Source organism: Taeniopygia guttata, chromosome 9, assembly GCF_048771995.1.
Source record: "Taeniopygia guttata chromosome 9, bTaeGut7.mat, whole genome shotgun sequence".
NCBI classification, from domain to species: domain Eukaryota; kingdom Metazoa; phylum Chordata; class Aves; order Passeriformes; family Estrildidae; genus Taeniopygia; species Taeniopygia guttata.
The window spans coordinates 23,691,840-23,713,260 of record NC_133034.1 but is presented as its reverse complement, the minus strand read 5'-3'; the positions used below and the strand labels follow the sequence as shown (position 1 = coordinate 23,713,260).

The 21,421-nt window shown below is 40.7% G+C and overlaps 1 long non-coding RNA gene across 1 annotated transcript; it reads left to right on the top strand.

Annotated features, from left to right (window-relative positions):
- Positions 1-467: 467 nt before the first annotated feature.
- On the top strand, positions 468-16,148 carry LOC140684695 (uncharacterized). Its single transcript, XR_012057360.1, has 5 exons — positions 468-1,173; positions 2,445-2,534; positions 5,663-5,731; positions 14,098-14,185; positions 14,905-16,148. It is a non-coding gene; the product is annotated as an uncharacterized lncRNA (long non-coding RNA).
- Positions 16,149-21,421: the final 5,273 nt, after the last annotated feature.

Genomic DNA, 21,421 nt, shown 5'->3' with positions numbered 1-21,421 from the left:
GCTTGTGGAAAATGCAGGATAAGCAGAGTTTCCCATTGGGGGTGGCAGAACCTTCACAAATTCCTGCAGCTCAGCTTTCCCCTGTGTGCAGCCTCCTCCAGAAGGCAAACTGCACTCAGGGAAGGGATTTTTGTGCTGGCTGCTCACTCCCAGCCTGGAACAGATGGCACTGGGCTACCTGTGACTAATCCTGTCCTCCCGATGGTGTGAGTGCAACAGATTGAGGAATTCCTGGGGAAGGAGCTAAAGAATTCCTGGGAAAGGAGCTGAAGAGTTCTTGGGAAAAGGAGCTGCAGAATTCCTGGGGAAGGAGCTGAAGGATTCCTGGGAAAGGAGCTGAAGAATTCCTGGAGAAGGAGCTGAAGAATTCCTGGGGAAAGGAGCTGAAGAATTCCTGGAGAAGGAGCTGAAGGATTCCTGGGGAAGGAGCTGAAGAGTTCTTGGGGAAAGGAGCTGAAGAATTCCTGGAGAAGGAGCTGAAGGATTCCTGGGGAAGGAGCTGAAGAGTTCTTGGGGAAAGGAGCTGAAGAATTCCTGGGAAAGGAGATGGAGAATTCCTGGGGAAAGGAGATGGAGAATTCCTGGGAAAGGAGCTGAAGAGTTCCTGGAGAAGGAGATGAAGGATTCCTGGGGAAAGCAGCTGAAGAATTCCTGGAGAAGGAGCTGCAGAATTCCTGGGGAAAGGAGCTGAAGAGTTCCTGGAGAAGGAGCTGCAGAATTCCTGGGGAAACGAGCTGAAGGATTCCTGGGGAAAGGATTTGAAGAATTTTATTTTATATTCAGCTCCTAATGCAATCAAACTTTCAGCAGCAAATGAAGGCTCCCTAAGGATATAAATAGATTTTTTTTGGGAAGTGTTTTTCCACCAGGGAGCACTGAGAATGAAGGGAGGACAGAGAACCCTTCCTGCTTTCACTGTGAAGAGAATTGGCTGGAAAAGGAAAAAGAAATTAAACCAAATAAATGAGGATCCCTCCAGATCTCGAGATCTTGAATTAGGCAATCTGCTCCTGGAGCTATCCCTGGTCAGAAATGCTCACCACCACTCCCATCCCCTGGAAATGTGGAAATCTGGAGTTTTTAACTCTTCACCTGCTGATGGGAGATGTTTGGTGGTGCTGAGATCCCCCTGAAGGGGCTGAACTCAATCCCACTGAAAAATCCCCTCCTTTGGTAAATCCCTTTCCTAAATTAGCCCTTAATCTCAGATTAAAAACCTCCCAGGAAAATCTCTGGCTGCTCTCAGCTCTGGAATGATCCAATCCTGAGTTTGAATTCCTGAAATGGTTCTGTGGGAAGGGGGGAGAGCCAGCTGGAATAAGCTAAAATTGCTGACACGGTGCTCCTAATAGGTTCTTTCCCAGAGGTTTTTATTGCAGTTATGTAAGAAATCATCGACTTAGGAAGTTCAAAGAAACTTCCAAAATAGGTCTTTCTTTGGGTTATATTTTTAAGCAGCACAGCAGGAGACCATGAAAATACTGCTCATAATAATTAGAGTTGGGAAACCTTAGGAAAACATGCCTAGGGAAAAGGGAAAGGGCTTTATTTACAGAAAATTTGGAGAATATTTTTTAAAGGGAGGAACATTTAAAATCTATGCTAAACTGGCCACTGACTGGGACTCCTGGAAGTTGGATTTGGGGATCTTTCCCAGTGCTCTCACACCAGCTGCACAAATTTCCCTCTAAAATTCAGAGTTGCAAAAGGAGGATGGCCACGTGGGGATGGAGAGGATTTTGAAGATCCCAAACCTGGCTGATTCCATCTAAATTAGGGCATGGAATAGTGGAATAATCATAATCCTTCCCCCAAATAATTCCTGAGGGGTATAAAATTAACAAACCATCGGTTCTGCAAGGGGGATGGGAGGTTTGGGAGGCCTGGGGGGTTTTGCACAGAGGGATGTGGTGTGAGATTCCTCTGGAGCAGAATTCCAAAGGTTTTGGTTTTCCTGATCCCTCCTAACAAAGATGATCTGGAGTGATGGCTCCTTGAAAAATCAACCCAAAAATCCCTGCAGCACACGGTAATGAGTTCCTCTAGCTGCGTGTTTTTCAGAAGAGATATTTTAGGAATACTGGAACTATTAAAATCTACTTCAGGTACTTGTGCTAAATATGTTTAACGAGCTCTGCTTGTTAAAATTCATTTATGACAAGACAGGGAGGAAGAAAGGAAAAGGATCTGTTAATTCTATGACGCTGTTAAAAAAATGAGCTTTTTTCTTAGAGATTTTCTTAATTGCTGAGAAAAAAATGTGACGATATCAATGTTTTAAAGCAGGTTTGGCAGAATACATGAGAATTATTGAAAACTGAAGTAGGTTTTCTGTATAAATTGAGATGGTTTGGGTGGAAGGAGTGGTGAGCATCAAATCTTTTAATTGGTCACAGATATTAACATAGGACCTTGCTAAAGCCAGAATATATTGTTTTTCACAGAATATTCTTGTGTTGAAAAGTTGCTGTGTCTGTGAACAGAACAATCCCCAAATTGTGGAGATGCTGGTGTGCAGCAGGGGCTGGATCCAGGTTAGGACAGCTGGGTGGGGAAATTGCTGTGTGAGCTGTGCCAGCATCAACCACCCTGAAGTATCTCCCTGTAATAGAGGTCATGACACCCTGACAAAATTGCTTTATTAACATTTTTCTTACCCACTTTCCAGTGTTGACAGAAAAGAGAATTAGATGGCTGCATCTGAGGGGTTATAAAATAGAGATGTCACTGTGTGAGGGCCACTTCATTTAGTCTTTGTGAAGGTGTGCATTGACAGTATTAATACAAATTATAGTCCAGGCCAGTAGTTAAATTTCATTTAAATACCATCCATTTCTGGTAAAAAAAATGTGAATTCCACTAGGAATGTGTGCAGAGATGGGGAGAGCAGCAGTCACCCCTGAGGTTTGGGTTCTGAGAGTGGGGGGTAGTGACAGCAAACCAATTAAGCCTCTCCTGTCCAGGAGGAATTTTATGGATCATCCTCCAGCTGGATTTGGGCTCCTGGAATCCTGCCCAGGATTCTCTTTGGCGCCCTGGGGACAGGAATTGAGGTGGGGCCTGAAGCAGCATGGTGAAATCACAGCATCACGCTCAAGAACGATTCTGGAAAACCAAAAACAATGTCACAGCACTCAGTATTCCATTTTTCCCTTCATCTGCATCAGCTGGGTGGCTGGAAGGAGTTATTTCAGCAAAGGCAGACTCGGGTCTGTAGCTGACACTTGGGTGGGAAGGTCAGGGAGTTCTCCTGTGCCCTGTCACCAGTAATGGATGTTCTTCACCCTGGCCCGCACCTTGCGTGGCCTCGTGGCCATGAGTGGGGTGCTCAGGTGTAATTAATTCACTCTGGACTTGCTTAATGATGCAGAGGCAGGGAGAGATTCCAGCTCAGCCTCTGAAATCTTAACAGGATTAAAGCACCATTAAAGAAAATCCAGGGGGTTCTGTGAGCAGCGGAGCTGCTGAAGGAATCCAGGATTCCTCTGGATTTGTGTCTTGTGCTTGATTGACTATTAAACTGATTTATGTGGAGATTGTGTTATCTCTCTGTATACCTATAATCCCTTCCTGCTGCATATTTTTGGCAGTTCTGTGCTGCTTGCTGCAGAAATTCCCCAGTAGGATCAATAGTTATTAGGACAAAATTGTTCAAAACCCGCTTTCTCTTTTACCTCACGCCCTGGCTTTGGAAAATTCAAACAGTTTGGGTTTCTCTTTGCATCTTTTACTGTTGCCTTTCGATGGGGAATAGCACAGGGACGTGGTTATGAGCTTGATAAACCCTGATACTGTAAAATAAGATCAAAAAAAAAAAAGTGAAATAAAGATGAGGCTCTTCAGTATAATTCACAGGCCTGTGAGAATAAAAAGAAACAATCACAGAGCAATCTTGCAAACTGCTGGAAGGATAACAGCATTAGGAGGAAAATGTTTATGGCTGAGATAAAATTGGTGGGAGTCAGATCAAGATAAAATTGGTGGGAGTCAGATCAAGGATTTGGGCGAGAGAGCCACACTTTTATTTTTTCACAACCTATTATTTTATAAACCTCTGGGAAATAGTTATGCTTAAGTGGCAGAGTAGGATTTGAGGTCACCTGGCTCAGGAATAGGGGATGAATTTAGGTGCCCTCTCTTTTCTCTGAGCTGCCCAACATTCACAAGGAAAGAATTCCTGGATTTTATGGAGCTCTTCCAACCCAGACCTTTCCATGACTTTGTGCCTCCAGGTCTGCCTCAGTGCTGGAGGTGTTTTCTTTCAGTAAGTTTTGAGTAATTACATTCATTTCTCCAATAGAAGGATTTTTATAATCTCTGATTTTGATTGATTTCTCATATGTGCATAATCAGTCAGCTAATTGTGTTTAAAGCATGCAGAATTCTGTATGTGTCACAAAAGAATGTCACCAAAATTCATAGATCCTAGAAAAGGCATTGATAACCTGGCTAAACTCTAACCCAGGATGGCAAAAACTTCATTCAGTCTTTGTGAAAGTAATGCATGTGTCATTCAGAAATACAATAAATCATAATTTAAATGTAATATCCACTCATTAAGCTTTAGAAAACTCAAACTGATCAAATAGTTAAACAAAAAAAAAAAAAAATTATGAAAAACAAGAAATGGGGAATTCAGGGATATTCCAGTTCCTGATAATGAAATTATAATTTCACACAGAAAAGAAAAGCAATAGCATTTGTGCATGTTTGTTCTTAAATTCTTTACAGCCTTTCATAGAATTCTATATTATGAGTTCTATATTATGAGTTCTGTATTATGAATTCTGTATTATTAATTCTATATTATGAGTTCTATATTATGATGTTTTCCTGTGTTAATAACTTGGGGGGGTTCTGATTTTTTTAAATTCTGGAACTAATCTTAAGCAAATCTCAGAAATCTCAGAACTCCAGGCCTTGCCTATTTCATAACTCACTAAAATCACTCTCCAGGTGTAACCATAACTGCAAGGTTCATAATTTTAAATAATATTTTAATTTACTTTGTTGTGCATGGCATGGATTTTGCTGTAACAGCAATACCTCCATTCAAACTAGGGAAAAATAATTTAGGAAAAACATAATTTTTGCAGCTGTGGCTAAGATTAGAACAGAGCTTGTTAAATTCAAAGTTATTTGTGCATTTGGCTGCCTCCTATTCTGCACTATGGGAGGAGTTCAGGTTGTACAAATGTGCTTTTTGTTCAGCTGCAGGAAAATTCATTACAAAGTCAATAAAAATGGGTCATTTTAATCAAGTTGATGTATTTCTCCTCAGTTACACTCCTACAAATCAATGGGAGCAAATCCATAGTCAGGAGTGTAACTTGCATAAGGTTTCAGTGACTTCAGTGGCTAAAGAAAAATGCAGAGAAGTTTAATGTCTGAATCCTTCCAATGAAAAGATAATTTCTGTGTCTTGTCAAAACCTGTGATTGAAACAGAAATTAGCTATAGAATTTTTTCCTTTAAACCCTCAATGTCATGAATTTGTTTGTTCCTCCCTGATGGAATTCTCTGCTCCTGTTTTGAGCAGCTTTTCCACAGATGTTTTCCTTCTGTAGTGGCAGAATTTGGGGAATTGGGGTGGAAGATGAAGGGGTTGGGGAATGGGGTTGATGTCCTTTAATTCCTCTGCTTTGGGAAACTTTTCCTTTAGGAAACTCAGGAGAACAATGGGTGTCCCAGCCAGCCAGAGAAGGATTTGAAGGCATCTCTCAAGATAAATGTAAGTATGCAAAATGGAATAATTTGTTTTATCTACACGAGGTGATTTCTGAGAGAGGAACTTGACAGCGTTTGTTTGGCTGATGGAAAGGATGAAACCTGAGGTGAAGCTGAGAGAGCAGAACTCGACTAAAACACATCTCTTACAGAGAAGTTCCCTAATTAAATTGAAAAGTTGGCACCTTTGTCAGTCTTGAGCATTGAAAAGAGAATAATTTATGACTCGTGGAAATCCCTGTTTAATGGTACAAAGCTCAGCTAAAGCGTTGCCTGCACATTTTGAGATCAGATCTTCAGAATTAAGACCTGGAATTCAGAAAAACCAGGAACACAAAGTTATTTGTGCAGCTTCCAGTGAGGAAGATCAGGACAGTTCATTCCATTGGTGTGGCTGTCCAGGAGGCACTCAAGGAGGTGGATTTGTTGTTTATTGCTCAACTCTTCCTGTGTGAGTTTATAAAATAATAACCACATTCCCACTTATCCTGGAAATAGAGGACAAGATTTTATATGTTTGAGATGTGAATCTTTAAAGTTAATTGTGTAAAATGGAATATCCCCTAGTTTCATGCATGGACTGGCTTTATTTAGGATGCAGAATGCACATGGATTTGAGAGATAAGAGGTTATTCAGGATTTTTTTACCTGAATTCCTTCTTACTGAATATCACAAGAATCAGTTTCCATTTTGATTCTGGACTAAAGCCAAACAATTCTATACATTGGTAGGAATTTGCTGTTCTCCTAATGAATGAGCTCATTCAAGAGAGTCAGAAATTACTGCAGGTAATTAAAAAAATTGACAAAGAAACATTCTGGGGAGAAAAAAAGGCACAAAAAAATGAATTTGAATCAATTAGAAAATTGCAGGCACCATGAATTTATTGGTATTGTTTATCTATCTCATCTGTGAGAGGAGACACCAAAGATCCTCTCCAATATTGAGATGAGACACTTGTTTTTCATTATCTAGCCAATATTTATCATTGAGATCAAGATTCTTCTTCTTGTAAGTGGGAAATATCTTAAGATCAAGATTTTTCAACTTGGAAGGGGGGAAGCTCTTAAGAGTCACAGATCTCTTCTGTCTTTAAAGCTATAAAAAAATCAAAAATTTAACCTCTCTTCTCAACCACCTTTGCAAAATTTAATCTGGGCATGATTAAATTAAACTTAAGAGGTTTTGTCTGACTCAATACAAGCAGTCAGATTTAAGACTTGGAAATATTTCTTGGCATTTAGCAGAGAAAGGAGCAAGTTTGGTGAATCTTTGTTTGCCTGAACCTTGTCAAAACCTCACTTGCAGTATTAAATATGGCCCAGAGCAGCAGCTGCCACTCCACAGCTGGAAGAGCCACCAGTGCTGGGTGAGTGCCAGGTTCCTGTGGGTTATTCCTGACATTATTCCCATTCCTGAGGGATCAGGTGACATTCCCAGTGATCCTGCAGCCCTTTAATCAAGGAGGAGCTGAGACAGGGAATGTTTTCATCCTGGTAAATCGTGTGGGCAGGAAATGTGGAGCTCCCAGTTTATCAGCAGGGTTAAATGGGAACGTGTGGGAATTGGAGAACCAGAAACTTCCACAGGCACTGAAGGGTTGGAGCTGCAGCCTTAGAAGAAGCTTGGATTGATGTAAAAGTGCAATACACAGGGATTAAGCAGAAAAAAAATAAATTTCTATTTCTATAGTTGTAGGTGAGAATACGCCTTAAGTAAGGGAGAAACTGCATTGATAAGATGGTGAAGGGTTTATAATGTAGGGGTGGGGTTGTATGGAATAAATGGAGAGTTTAGAAGTTATAACAGAAGCAGACGTGTGTAGAAGCCCATTAGATAAAAGCACCTGCAGTGCAGTAGAATTAAGTAAAGGTGATGGGTTAGAAAAGCAAAATAAACCCTGTGGCAATCGTCCATTGGGTTAGAAATTTCTACGTTGCCTTGTAAGGAAGAACTTGTGCTGCTCTTGAGCTATGGCTGAATGCTTCTACTGTAAAATCTCACAGGTTGATATTTGTCTGAGCAATAAATCGTTGTTAGCTTGGAAATAGTCCCATCCCTTCATTTCTAGCAGCAACAATGACAGGAGTGAAAGTTTCTCCAAGTGATTGGGAGGAGCAGGGCTTTGCTGGGTTGGTGGCACTTTTCTCTGAGACTTTGGGACAGTCCTGCAGCTCGAGGGGCAGTGATTTCTACAAGGCTTTGATGAGGGGACATCTGTGGCTGAAGCCTCAGCAGAGTTCACGTCCTTTATGGCATCAATAATTTATGATTATTTAATGGGGACCTGCAGGTATAAACCAGTCCTGGTGGAAGATGAATTTACTGAAAGCATCTTCTGGGGCTGAGGAGGCTTTGAAGTGTCTGCTTAGAGTGGAGCTCTAAATAACGTATCCATTATATTTTTATTGTTGCACGGAAGAAAAGCTTGTTCAACAGTCTTTTGGTGGAGGGAGTTGTCACATTTCACTTGCTTTTGTGTGAAGACAACGGTTTCTCATCTCTGTCCTGCTCCTGAAAAATTCCCAGTGTGAGTTGAACAGAAAAGCATTTAATAATTTACATAATATCTATTTTAAAACTTGTGCCTAAAGAAGAGCTGATGCATTGCTCAGATAGTGTTCAGTAAAAATGCACAGACCCAGTTCCGATTTCACTCCCATCCTCCACCCTCCTAAAACCAGAATAATTCTGATTTTAATAAGATTAAGTGGGCAGGACCAAAGCTGCCCCATCACCCTTGATTCCTGGAGGATCAATAACCATTCTCTGTGGCTTTTGTGAACTCCCTGCCCTCACCAGTTTGGAATCTCTTTATCAAGGTGGTTTTGAAGAGAGATGAAGGCATCATGATTGCTGAAAATGAAAACCCAGAGAGAGGAGTGAAATATTGAACTCTTGAAATCCCAGAAAGGTTTAGGTTGGAAAGGACCTTAAAATCTTGACATGCCACCCTCTTCCATGGGTGGGGACACCTTCCACTATCCAAGGTTCATCCAGCCTGGCCTTGGACACTTCCAGGGGTCCAGGGGCAGCCACAGATTCTCTGGAAAACAGATCCTTTTATAAATCCCACTGTGCTGTGTTCACCCTCTGTTGTCCATCAGATAATCCAGATGGGAAGCATCCTCAGACAAACACTTGGGAATCAGTTTGTGTTGTTCAGGCTGTTCATACATCTCCTGGCTTTAGGATTCTCCTGACAACTTGGTTTTTAAAAAAAGAATAATGTGGGAAAATGAGCAAAAATTTGTACTCATATTATCCTTATGATCCTTTATCCTTACTATTTGACACATATTCTGGTCTATTTTGGATCCTTTTCCTCAGCTCTGGCAATAATTCAGTTTTCTCTAGACCCTGCAGCCTTCCAGCAGGCTTTTTTTGGTGTTAATTCTCTCTGAGTTTGGCTAGGGAATTCTGAAGGTTAGAAACCCCTTTCCAGTCTCCTGGAAATCTTTCCATTTCCACTGTTGTTGCAAAGCTTTTTCTACATCCCCATTACATAAGTTAAATTAAGAACATAGGTCTAGTCGTAGTCATAATCAATTTTCTGATTATGTAGAGAAGGCAAAAGTGCTGGAGCATTAACAATTTTTAAAAGTACATTTAAATCATTATTCATTTATAGGGTTGCATTAATTTCTGAATAATGCAGCACTGGAGCTGGATGATTCACAGCAGTGTAAAGTCTTTTGTAGTCATTTAGAGCCTCATTATTTGAATCTATCCCTCACTGTTCCCACCCACAGACACTTCTTGAAGTGATGAGGCAAAATCATTATGGGTGCAGATAAAAGGGAGAGCCTGGCTAAACAAATACAACAACAATTTTAATTAGGCTGATGCTCATGAATTCCCACAAGGTCAGCAAGGAGCACTGGCAGCAATTCCAAACATTCCCAGCTGGATTGAGGGAGGGGTTGGGTCCCAGCACCAGGCAGGGATCACAGCTTTTCCCACCCAAAAAAATAAAGGGGCTGAGGTTCCCCAGCTGCAGGAAAAGTGGAATTTCCAGGTTGGTGGAAGAATTTGCTGACTTAGCACCTCTGACACCAAAATGAACCCAAAGCAAAGCAGTGAAGACAGGAAGAATAAAATCCAAGGGACACCAGTGGAGGCAGAGAGGGAGGAGGGAGGTTGGCTACAAACTGCTGACTCAGGCATTGCTTCGCTTTATTTCTTCTTGATTTGCAAAAAAGGGCATTTTTTCCTATTTATTTCCTCAGATAATCACACCTCTCCATTGATTTTTTTCCTTCCTCTTTGTTTTCTCTTTTGAAAAAGTGATCTTTTGTTGGAGGTAGGGCTGAGTTATTAATGGAAATGAGAGGGAGGCCGAGGTGCTTCATCAGCCCCAAACAATGAGTTGGGTTTAATTTCACTCCCCACAGAGAAGATGAGAGAGGAGCAAGTTCAGGTGAAGTACAATCAAGGGCTTTGATGAAGAGAAAGAAAGGAAAAAAAAAAATCTGCTAAATTTAATATGAAAGTTTTTTTAGATCTTTTGGAGTTATTTTAGGAGACATCTTTTAACTTATTAACTTGCATGCAGTTATCAGTTTGCATGTAGAAACTATAGGAAGTAGGAATTCCTATGTAAATAGCTGTGGGCAGTTCTTGCTTGAAAAAAAAAAAGTTTTTCCATCTGTATTCATTGTCTTAAAAGGTGAAGGATTTTACTTTTTAATTTCTGACTTAACAATTCACCTGCTATGGCAGGGACACCTTCCACTGTCCAGCCTGGCCTTGGACACTTCCAGGGATCCAGCTGCTCTGGGAATTCTATTCCATGGCCTCACCACCCTTCCAGTAAGGAATTTTTCAGTCAGAGGATTTGCAATGCCAGAGGTGTTAAGAGAGACAAAAATCCTGGAGCTTCTTTTCTTGGAGTTCTTGAAACTCCTGGAGCTGCTTCTTGCTGAGCTTTGAAAATGAGAGGAGATGGAGGCAGCAGTGGGGCTGCAGAATGTGCAGAAGCACAGTTCAGACTCCCTGGAAATGGTGATTGAGACATTTGTTCTTCCACAAAGGGTTCAGGTTGTTTATTTATTTTTTTGCTTTTGGTATCTGGGCATAAATATGAAAAATCCGTGAAGTGCAGCTCAGTTTTAATGTCTGACACTCTGGAGTGTGTGCTGGGACCAGCACCCCGTGTATTAATCCAGAGGTTCTCACAAATAGATTTCTTCCCTGTTTATCATTTTCCAGGAAGCTGAATTTTTTTAGGAAGACGGAATTTTGCCAGCTGGGCTGAAATGAACCCAGCCTGGCTTGTGCATTCAAGGGGAGCATTGAAGGCTTTGTGGGATACTGGGCAGAGTCTCTTCTTCCTTCCCACATCAAGAACCCCTGGGGGACATTTTGGATCACAAAAAAACAGGTCAAAATAGAAAAAAATAGGACTTTGGAGCCTAAAGCTGGCAGCCTGTCCGGCTGTCCAGAATGTGGGATATTTGCTGCAGCAGCAGGATATGCCCTACTCAAGGGACCAGCAGGTGCTTTGCTGAGTGATGAAGATGACAGAAACCCTCTCTGCTGATAATTCCTGTTCATAATTATCCATATCTGCCATATTTCCACTCCTGAGCAGGAGGGGACAAGCCAGGGGACCTCCTGCATGCCTGTGAGCTGGCCAGTTCCTGGTGTTGTAGCCAAAAATGGTCACCGAGTGCTTCAGCCCATGGTGAACGGGGAATTTGCAGCAATTTGCCATTAAATGTTCCTCTCTCCCAGCTGCCATGAGCTTTCCAGGAGGTTTTCTGGGTGGTTTCTGACCTGAACTGGGTTTGCACCAGTCACCTCCCATTATTCCTGGCCAGTGGAGACAGGTGGTTCCTGCTCCTCTGGAATGAAGAATGCACAAGAAGCGAGACGTGAATATGTAAATGATGCAGGAACTGTTAATAGCAGATGAATTCTGCAGCTCAGTGCTTTCTGTGCCTCTCCAAACACAGCCAGCAGATCGGTTTCCCCAAGGAAAGGCAGGGCATGGAGAAGTTATATTTCTATTACCCAGCATTTGCATAGAAATGGTTGTTTCCTGTGGGGCTGGAGGCAGTGAGAGAGGGGAGAAAAAGAGGGAATGCACTGGTAAAACACCATGATATCCTGATTATTTTTTAAAGATGGAAAGGAGGACTTGTTACATCTGCTTGTGGTGGTGATGATGGGGTTGTTAAAGATGTAATTACCTTGGAGCCAGGCATGTTATTTATTTTCCTTTTGCCAAAAACTGGTAGATTTAAAAAAATACACAGAAATTTAAAACAAAACAGACAAAAAATCTCAAAAAAAACCAAACAAAACCACCAAAAAATCCAAACCAAACCCATGTGTGCTGCTTGGAAGAGGATGGGGCTGAACTCTGGGATCTTCTTCCAAGGGGTTTGGAGTGTTCCAGAGGAAAAATAACACTGTGTCCATGCACTATCAGGCGTGATTTAATGGGAGGGTTAAAGTCTCATCGTTGAGCCAGGCTTGTTTAGCTCTTAATTGTCATTTTTCCTGCATCTTTCCTGATTGCTCCTTGCCCACTGGAGGGTTGGGATGTTCTACAAACCCAGTGGGAGACAGGAGTTGTGGCTGAGGGCGGCTGGAAGCCAGGCCAGACCTCTCAGCATTTTTTTTGTTTTTTTTTGGAATGGGAGAAGGACAAATCAATGGATCACATGAGTTTCCTGAACTGTGTAATGTGCAAACAGGAGCCGAGTCCTTCATGGTCCTGGCACAGAAACATCTTTTCCCTGCTGAAGAGACTTAGAGGACAACATTCTCATTACAATTTTTGTCGTGAGGACAGATTGCCGTCTCGTTTTGCATTCTCATTAAAGCCTGTGTCAAAAAGCAGCCATTTGGAATTTTAATGCTGTATATTTCTTGTAAATCCGCGACGTTTGGGCTGTAAGAACCTGACCTTTCCACTGCTCTCTGGTTTGACTGACTGATTGCTTCTCCCTCAAGTTGCCACCCATTTTTTGCCCGTTTTTTTTACAAAGAGAGGTAATTAAGGAAGATTTGCTGTCTGCTCATCGTTCCTTTCAGGGGTGCAGGTCAGACGTGTCCTATTGTTGCAGTGAAGTTGAGGCATTCATCACCTCGGCTGATTTTACAAAGCATCCCTTCCTTTTTGTGGTGTTCATTGTTCTCAGGTGTGCTAAATGAGGAGAAAATATGCAAGACTACTATTCAGGCATGAAAATTAATGCTGGAGACAGAAATTTTCTGTAGCAGAGGCTTTGCTTGGAGCCTGAGTGTTGGCTGGGATTTCAAAAGAGTTATTTCCAACAACTCCAGTCCAGCAGACTCCCTCACTCTGCTGAGTAACTCACAGAGAAATTTAATGCATTTTATGAGCATCTTCTAACAGAGTTCTCAATTGATTAAAGCTGCTTTCAGTGATTCTCAGCTGAGGGTGGTTCCACAGGCATTGTAGTGGCATTAAGGAAATATCTCCACTGACATATTGTCCTAACCTTTGAATATTGCTCAGGTGAAATCCTCTCCCTCCCTGACATTTAAATTAAACCATTTGCAGCATACATTTCTGAAGAGAAATCCTGGGTAAAATCCATTCTTGTTTGGCTACACAGCTTTGGAAGCCGCTGCTGATAAAAACAGAACTCCAGAAAGGAGATTAAAGTTTACAGGCACCTATTTTTGAGCTTACCATGTTTGTTAGATCTGAGTGCTCTGAGTTAATGTGAAACACTGCAAACACTGTGTGGACAGAGATTTTATTCATGCAGGGAAAAATCTGTTGTGAAGATTACCTCACCTTGCATTTGTCTGATGCATCCTCTGTTCAGTGGTTTTTGCTTGGTTGGAAAACACTCTCATATTAAAAGGGGTTTTGCCTTGTTTAAAGAACCTGGTTTTCTCTGGCCAAAGGCATTTTAGGTGTTTCTTTATGAAATAATGATTCTGGTAACGTTTTGGTGCTAACATCTGTATGGGAACAGCAGGAATTAATGTTAGCAGAACAGGAGCACCTCTGGCTTTGGAGGAAGGAGAGAGCCCAGTCCAGCCCCAAGGCTGAGTGTGAGACCAACCTTTTCTGGTAGCTATTTGGGAAATTTTGGTAAAATTAAATGTTTGAAGCCATCTCTGAATGGCTTCACAGATTCACCCCATCTGAAGCATCATCAAACTCTGCCTCACTGGGATTTTTGGTGAAAATTATTCATCCAAGCTTCAACCTCTTCCAGCCTCATGCCCCACATCTGCCAGGATCCTTTCACAGAGCTGCTTTTACTCTTCTTGACAGTTTTAAGCCTTGGCATAGAGGTAGATGAAGTTTTATTTTAGGCTGATTGTATCCTGTCTTGCTCTGCCTGCAGTATTTGAAAACTGAATTTATTCACATTTAGAGGACCAAGGTTTCCATCACTCCTGCTCCATCTTCTCCCAGATTTCTCCAGGGGATTCCTTGAGGTGCTGCTGTCCAGGGTTCTGACTGTAAGTGAGCAACCTGTTTATTGCTCTGTGTCTTCACCTGTTTGCCCCCTTGGGTCAAAAAAAAATCTCAATTTAACTCTTATTGGAGATAAAAGAAAGGAGCAGAGTTGCTCAGGCGTTTAATGTGGGTGTGAAATGCTTTGGAAATTCAAATAGATTATTTTTAATGTCACTTGGGCCTTGCTGTGCTCTAGAAAATACAAGTACTGACACTTCAGCTCCTGTATAATGGTTAAAGTTACAGAAACAGCTGAAGTTTTGTAATTTGGTCTTGAATCTGAACATTTCTAATTTAAACCGCTTCATCTTTTGCATTTATTTGCCCTATGACTTCTCTTCAAAATTCAGTGATGAAGCTCTGAGACAGATAACAAAAATAATCAATCAGCTTGTCAGGCTGGGAATGAAAATGCTGATTAGGAAGTGAAATCTTGAGAACAAATAAGAAATATTCAACAAACTCGTGGACTTTTGTTACTGAAATCAAACAGTTCTGAGGGACCATCTTTGGACACATTTGGTCATAAAAGTTGCTTGGAATTCCTCTCTGGCCTGTGAAGAAAGAGAATTAAAAGACCCTTTTGGATAAGGCGTTCACTCAGAGATTTTGTTGCCATGTGAGTCACCTCCTAAAGGTGAAAATCTGGAAATAACTCAGAAAGTTATTCCAAAACAATTTTGGTTTGTTTAATCCATCCTATTCTCTCTGCTTGTTGCAGTGGTGATGGAAACTCCTCTGTTGTCCCAGCAAGGATAAAATTCTTTGGGCAGAGCTGTGTAGATCACTGTGTGCTCTGGAAATCCACAAAGAATTCAGATAGGTGAGATGTCTTCTGCTTTTGCTCAGGAAATTCCCACTGAAATCTGCTTGGAGCAACTTTTTGTCACCTGCACTTGCACTGAGCCTTCCTGGTGGTTGGAGGAGCAGCAAGAGACACCTGGCCCCAGGTCAGGACTTTTCACTTCCATTTAACTCTCCTGAGCACTTGAGATGAAACTGCAGAGGGAAAACTCTGCTGCAGGCAAGGGGAGAGCATGAAATCACACCTGGGAAAGGTGAATCTCTGGGCAGATGGAGTTTCAGGCACTCACAGAGAGGAACTGAGATTAAACCTGTTTGTAAAATCAAGCGCAATGTGTGTTATTGAATCCCTGCTGGGGTGCAGCAGCAGCTTCCTGAAAAACAGGGTGAAATTTAGTGTTTCATTGGTTCACTTACAAATTTAAGGCAATTTATTGTTTAAATGGCTGCAGCAAGCATCTCTTGTCCCCTGGCTGATATAATTTCCTCAAATTGCTGGCTGTTTGTGGGAGCCTCTGTCTTTACATTTTGCTTTCCAGTTGATATTTCAAACAGCAGATAACCCATTTTTTTCCTTGCAACTTGCAAATTTGCTGTCTCTGGATTCCTGGGAGCCCATCAAAGGCTTTTTCCCATTTTAAATGAATGAGAAAAGTCATCGTGGGAGATTTATTTCTGCTGCCCCATTTTTTCTTATTTATTCTTAACATTCTGCCCATTTGCCACGAGCTCCTTCACATTTCAGGAGCAGGCAGTCTCCTGGGAGAACAAATTGTGCTATTTCCTCCTGTCCTCAGAGGAGAGGGATGGTTTAGTGGGTGAAATGTCCAGGATGAGGAGGAGAACTGGTGCTGAGTATTCCCACCTGGAGAAATACATCTCAGGGAAATGGCTCTCAGCTAAAATCAGGGGATGTCATGGATGTAGGGACTGATTTTTATTCTGTTTTTTGTGTTTCTGTAGTTTCAGAGCCTGTGGGGAGGAGAAGCATGGCTTGGGCATTGCTATGTAAATGCTTTGCTGCTCTTGGGGGGAAAAAGTGACAAATGGATTTTTATTACATTTTTCAAATGTGATATTTATGCATATTTTCCCTTTTTCTTTAAGAGGAGATGCCTCTGATCAGAACCATGAGGGAAACAACAAATTTTAAAGGGAAAAAACACAACAGAATTGTTTGAATTTACAAATAAATCTGTGCTGTCAAAAGCTTCACTCCCTGGTTTGGTCCCAAGCCCCAGTCCCCACATTTCTCTGATAATATTTGTGATGTTGCAGGGCTTGGCTTGTTTCGCAGGAAATAAAATCCAGGATTTTTATTCCTGTCCATTTTTTATTGGCTGGCTTTGCACAGCACTCCAAGGCTGTGCTGACAGTCCACGAGGATGATCAGCCTGTATGGAATGTGGGGATGGTTGTGTCATAATCCTAAATGTGTCCCTGAGGTTGTTTCACTGCTCTTGCTTTAAATGGGAGAGAACCATGGAGTTGTTAAGGTTGGAAAAGACCTCCAGGTCTTTGACATTCATCTTTTAGTGTATTTAACATGACTGGTAGTGCCTCCCAAATGCTCTTTCCCTACTTTTCTTTGCTCATGGCATAATTCCATGGGATGCTGCTGACAGTCCCTGGAATGAGATGGACCCTGAGAAATTTCCAAATTTCTTTTTTTTCAAATTGTAGGAATATATTTTGTGTGACTCTGGCTATAAAGACATTTTCTTTGGACAATTTCTGTCTGTTTCTCTCTCCTTTTGCTTTGCAAAGGGTGTTGGTTTTCTTAGCTTTTATAGAGATGAGGTACCTGAGAGGCAATAAATAATTTTTTTAAAATATTTTTTAAAAATGTATTTTATTATTAATCTTAATTAATAATATGCCACAAAAAATATAAAACTCAACACCATTCAATCAAAAACTAATTTGTTAATTCCAATACTTTATTTTTCAACTTACTAATTTTTATTACACAATATTACTATTACTTCTAACACTAATCACTTATATTTTTTCTCTCCAAATCTTACTACAATACATATTTCACAATTCTAATTCTATAAAATACCTAATCTTTTTATAAAACCATATTTTAAAAATTATTAAAACTTACTCTGAATTCAATCTCTCTCGCAACAATATCATCTCTATTTTATAATTTTCTTAAATCAACAAACCTTATCTCAATATTTACATGCAAATATACAAAACTATATAAACTCTCTGGTAAATTTTAAAAATTCTTTACAAATCCATTTCCCACAAGGGGAATAACCTGTGTGGTAAACACAATTCTGTACGTTTCCTGTAAGCCTGATGTGGATGGCCAGGATTTGAGGACAGCCCAAGGAAATTCATTTCCTAAATCCAAATAAGCTTCTGGGCAAGTTGTGGTATCATCCTGCATCTCTGAGAGAAGTTTAAAATTCGAGTTTTTGAAGTAAAAAAACAAATTCTACTGTTATTCCCGTTGGGTATTGAAGAAGGCAAAATTCCTTGTGTTTCTGCAGGAGTGAGATTTACTGCCAGGCCAGCAGAGCAGGAGCCTCCAGGAAATGGTTTCTGTGCAATCCACCAGCCAGATTTTCATTACCAGCCTTGAAGAAAGCTACAGAAAACATAAAAAGCACAAATTCAAATGAATTCTTGAGATTTCCAGAACTGCCTAAGTCAGAAGAGTTCACTACATCAGTAGCTCCACTTTTCCCTCAGCATTTAAAACAGAAAAGGGTTGAAAAGTAGCAAACCTGGAGTCTTTTAATTAAAGTTGTGAACTGTAATTATTTTGGTTCTCAGAGCAATTGGGAGAGAGCTGAAGTGTGATATTTCTGTGTACACACATGTGTGCATACTGCACTCTATACAATCCAGCCTCTTTAATTCTTTACTTTTTGGCTTTCAGCTCTGCCATCTGCATAAAATGGTCCCACAATAATTTACAAAATGATCTTTGTGAGATCCTCAAAGAAATCTGTCCCAGTGAGTTAAGATGTTGAATCAGAACAGCATCAAAATGCAGAGACCCTGGTTTGGAGAGGGGATCCTGAGCTCCTGCAGGATTTGTGCTCTTGCCTGGGGAGGTTGGTGGCTCTCTGGAATCTCATCCCAAATGAGAAGTCTCCTGCTGGCCTGGTTTTCTTTCTCAGTGTAAGTACAGCTGACAAATCCAGTTTTATTTCCTTTCTGTTAGGTTTGCACTGCTGCTTCTCCCGGTGAGCTTTAAGGAGCTCCCCGTGTCTGAAGCTGAGTTTGAATCTTTGTCCTGCTGTAAAAACCCAGCTCCTTATTTAGGGTCTAATTCCCACATTAGACTGACTCTCACGGAGTCTGTTCCTTCACTTTTCTCCTGGAGTGCAGTCTGTGAACTCGATTTTTATTTCATTTTAGGTTTTCAAAGCAATCTCACCACCCTGGGGTTTACTCCATCCTTCTGATCATCTTGGTGCCTCCTCTGGATGTGCTCCAGGTCCTTCCCATGCTGGACCCCAGGGGCAGAATTCCCAAATATTCCTGGCTTTGTGGTGTGTGGCTAAAAGCATGGATTGCTGGGGTTTGTACCTCCAAGGAAGGCGTTGAGGAATGATATTTTTTGTGAGTTTTCTGGCTGGGATCAAGCTGCCTTTGTTGGGGCCAGACAGGCAGGCAGCTCCTTCCCATCAAACAGCAAATCCCAGAGCAAATAGGTAATGGAATCTGGAAAGGAAAAAAGATCTGGAAAAGGAAAAGGGAACAGAAAGAAAAAAAAAAACATTCAACTCCCAAACTCTGCCATGTCCCCCTCTGTGGCTGAGGCAGGGAAGTGAGCAGGAAGTTCAAAAATGCAGATTTACTCTCCACACTTCAGTGGTTTTCTATGAAGATGTTGGTGTGAAGTGTCTGTAGTTATACACAAATAAATATGCCTAGCAAATATGCATATTTGCATATGCATTACAATGTTTAACATGAGTATATAAACTAAAAGGTGCATAATAAATATTTAACTAATATCTGTAATTTTAATATTTATGGCTAATACCAGAACCTGAAGTATCAGCATAGGTCAGGAGGTGTTTGCATGGATTCCCGTTATATGATATTAACTCCATAAAAACTAAGAAAACTAAAACAAAACTTCATTAAAATAGAATTTGAGGACAGGGGTCACACACATTACAATAATTTGTAACCATTGGAGTGTATTTTACTCATTTTGCATTTTTATCAAATGATGTGCTGTTTTTTCTCAAATTTAATAATTTCAGTTGACTTGGGAAGTTCTGAAGTAAATCACTAAATTGCTTTGCCAGGTGAGCCCAAAATGCCTGAGACAGCTCCTGGCTTGTTCTCTGTCAGTCTAAACTATTTTCATTAGCTCCTGTAACAAAACAAAAATCTTCAAAATGTCTTCATGTTTTACTCTTTAAGAAAGGAGTACTTTGAAATGAAACATGGGAAGTAAAAAATAGCAACAATTTTGCTTTGAAATGTTGAAACCAAAAAAAAAAAAAAAAAACAAACCAAAAAACGCCTTTTGATGTCTGCTCAAAACTTTTTTCCCCTCAGATGAGACAATCTTGTGAATTAGATATAAATAGTTCTGGTGACCTGAATCTGCATTTTTCTACAAATGTATTCTTACACCTGCATTTTGTCTGTGTTCAGCAGGGTTAAAAATCCCTTCCCACCCAGAGGGAATGGCACAGAAGTTCATGAGATTGCAAATATTGCTGTTAATGGATCAGGTCTTTAAAAACCTGCTTGTATTATCTAAATATATCAAAACCTCTGAATCTTCCTGTCCACTGCTCCTGAGTTTGGTTTCCTACTGGGTTTAAATTTCTTTAAGCTTTAAATTTGAAGTTTTCTGGGTGAGATTGCTGAAAATTTTGGAGCATTCAAAAAACTGCTCTGCATTCCCATTATCAGTGTGGGAGGTATTGTGTTTTCACTAAACTTTTTACTAATGAAAAAACCCTGCTGGATTTCCAAAAATTTCTACTAATTTTTCAGGATATTTTGCGCCCAAATTTTTCCTTTGCTGGGGATTTCCTCCCTGAAAGGTTGCAGCTTTGAAATTAATTCCTGTAGCAATTCCTCTGTCTGTCTGTCCTTCCTTTTTCTCCCTTTCCCTCCTGCCATTCCCATGGAGATCAGCCCAGGATGTTCAATTTGTGCCTGAGTTTTCCTAGGACAAAAGAACCAGACAGCTCCATGGATAATGGGGTTAGGAATGTACCAGGGGGTAGAAATCTACCAGGATGGTAAAAAATTATTCCCCTTTGATGCTGCACTAAGTCAAACAAGCTTCAAAATTATTTTTGGTAGAATAAATAAAATTTTAGGGGAAAAAAATCACCATACAGAGAAGATAGTTTGATCTCTCCATTAAATACTCCATGCAGGAGTGATTGATTTTTGATTTTTTAAATTTGCTTTGAAGAACAACAAGTATAAATAAGGAACAAATATTTGTTCTGCAGCAGGAATTGCTGCACCCAGGGCTTTTGTGCACCAATTCAGATGTACTTTGTGATCTGTATTGACACCTCCTCTGTAGCGCCTGGAAATTCCTGTACATCCAGCTCTAATTAAGGCTACACATGCCAGGATAAAAGACTCATTTGTATTTATGTATATGAAAGCAATTCTCTCCTTTCAAAGCAAAAGATTTTCTGGCTTTCTATTTTTCGCTTTATTTATTTTTCTTCTATTTTTAAGACTCTTTTTGGCTTTATGTAATGTATGTATCTGACAAGAATCCCTGGCTGAGGCTAATTTAGTGGGAAAGGCAGACATCTTTATTTTTAGAGACTTGATCTGAGTAAATGTTGAAAAATGTCTGGTAAGGCAAAGTTTTCTCTTGCAGCATTTCTATTCTTGTGCCCTTCCAGAAGGTTTTGCCTTCCCTTGCTTATTGTGAAGCCAACACACCTTGACACCTTGACAGCTGGCAGGGTTTTACTTTTTCAGGGGGACACCAAATGACAAAAGTGCACACCTGGATGTACCCCCAGTCACTCCTGATGAACCTCACAATGAGTATTTTTAATCTGCCCTTGATTGTGTTGCAAGAGTTTGATCTGCTGGAATCAAAATTCCGTATATTCTCTTCCACATATGCAAAAATCTGTCAGAATTCATCAGAATAGCCCCAGCTGTGCAGAAGCAGATGTGGAAATGGTGATTTGAAGTGACAAAAGGCGAGGGATGCCAGCTTGGGCAGCTCCAGATTTGCACATTTTGCAGCACATCTGTTTCTGCAGCATCACACCTTTCTGGCACCACAACATCTGTCCTGAGCTGCAGGAGGAGAAGGTGGAGCCACAGTGCTGGGATGATTCCAAGGAACAGAGGGTTTGAACTTGAGACCACGTCTTGCAACAATTTTGAGGAGTAACCATTTTTTGAATTGAACTGTATCCAAATGATAGTTATTTTAAAACAATAGTGAAAAA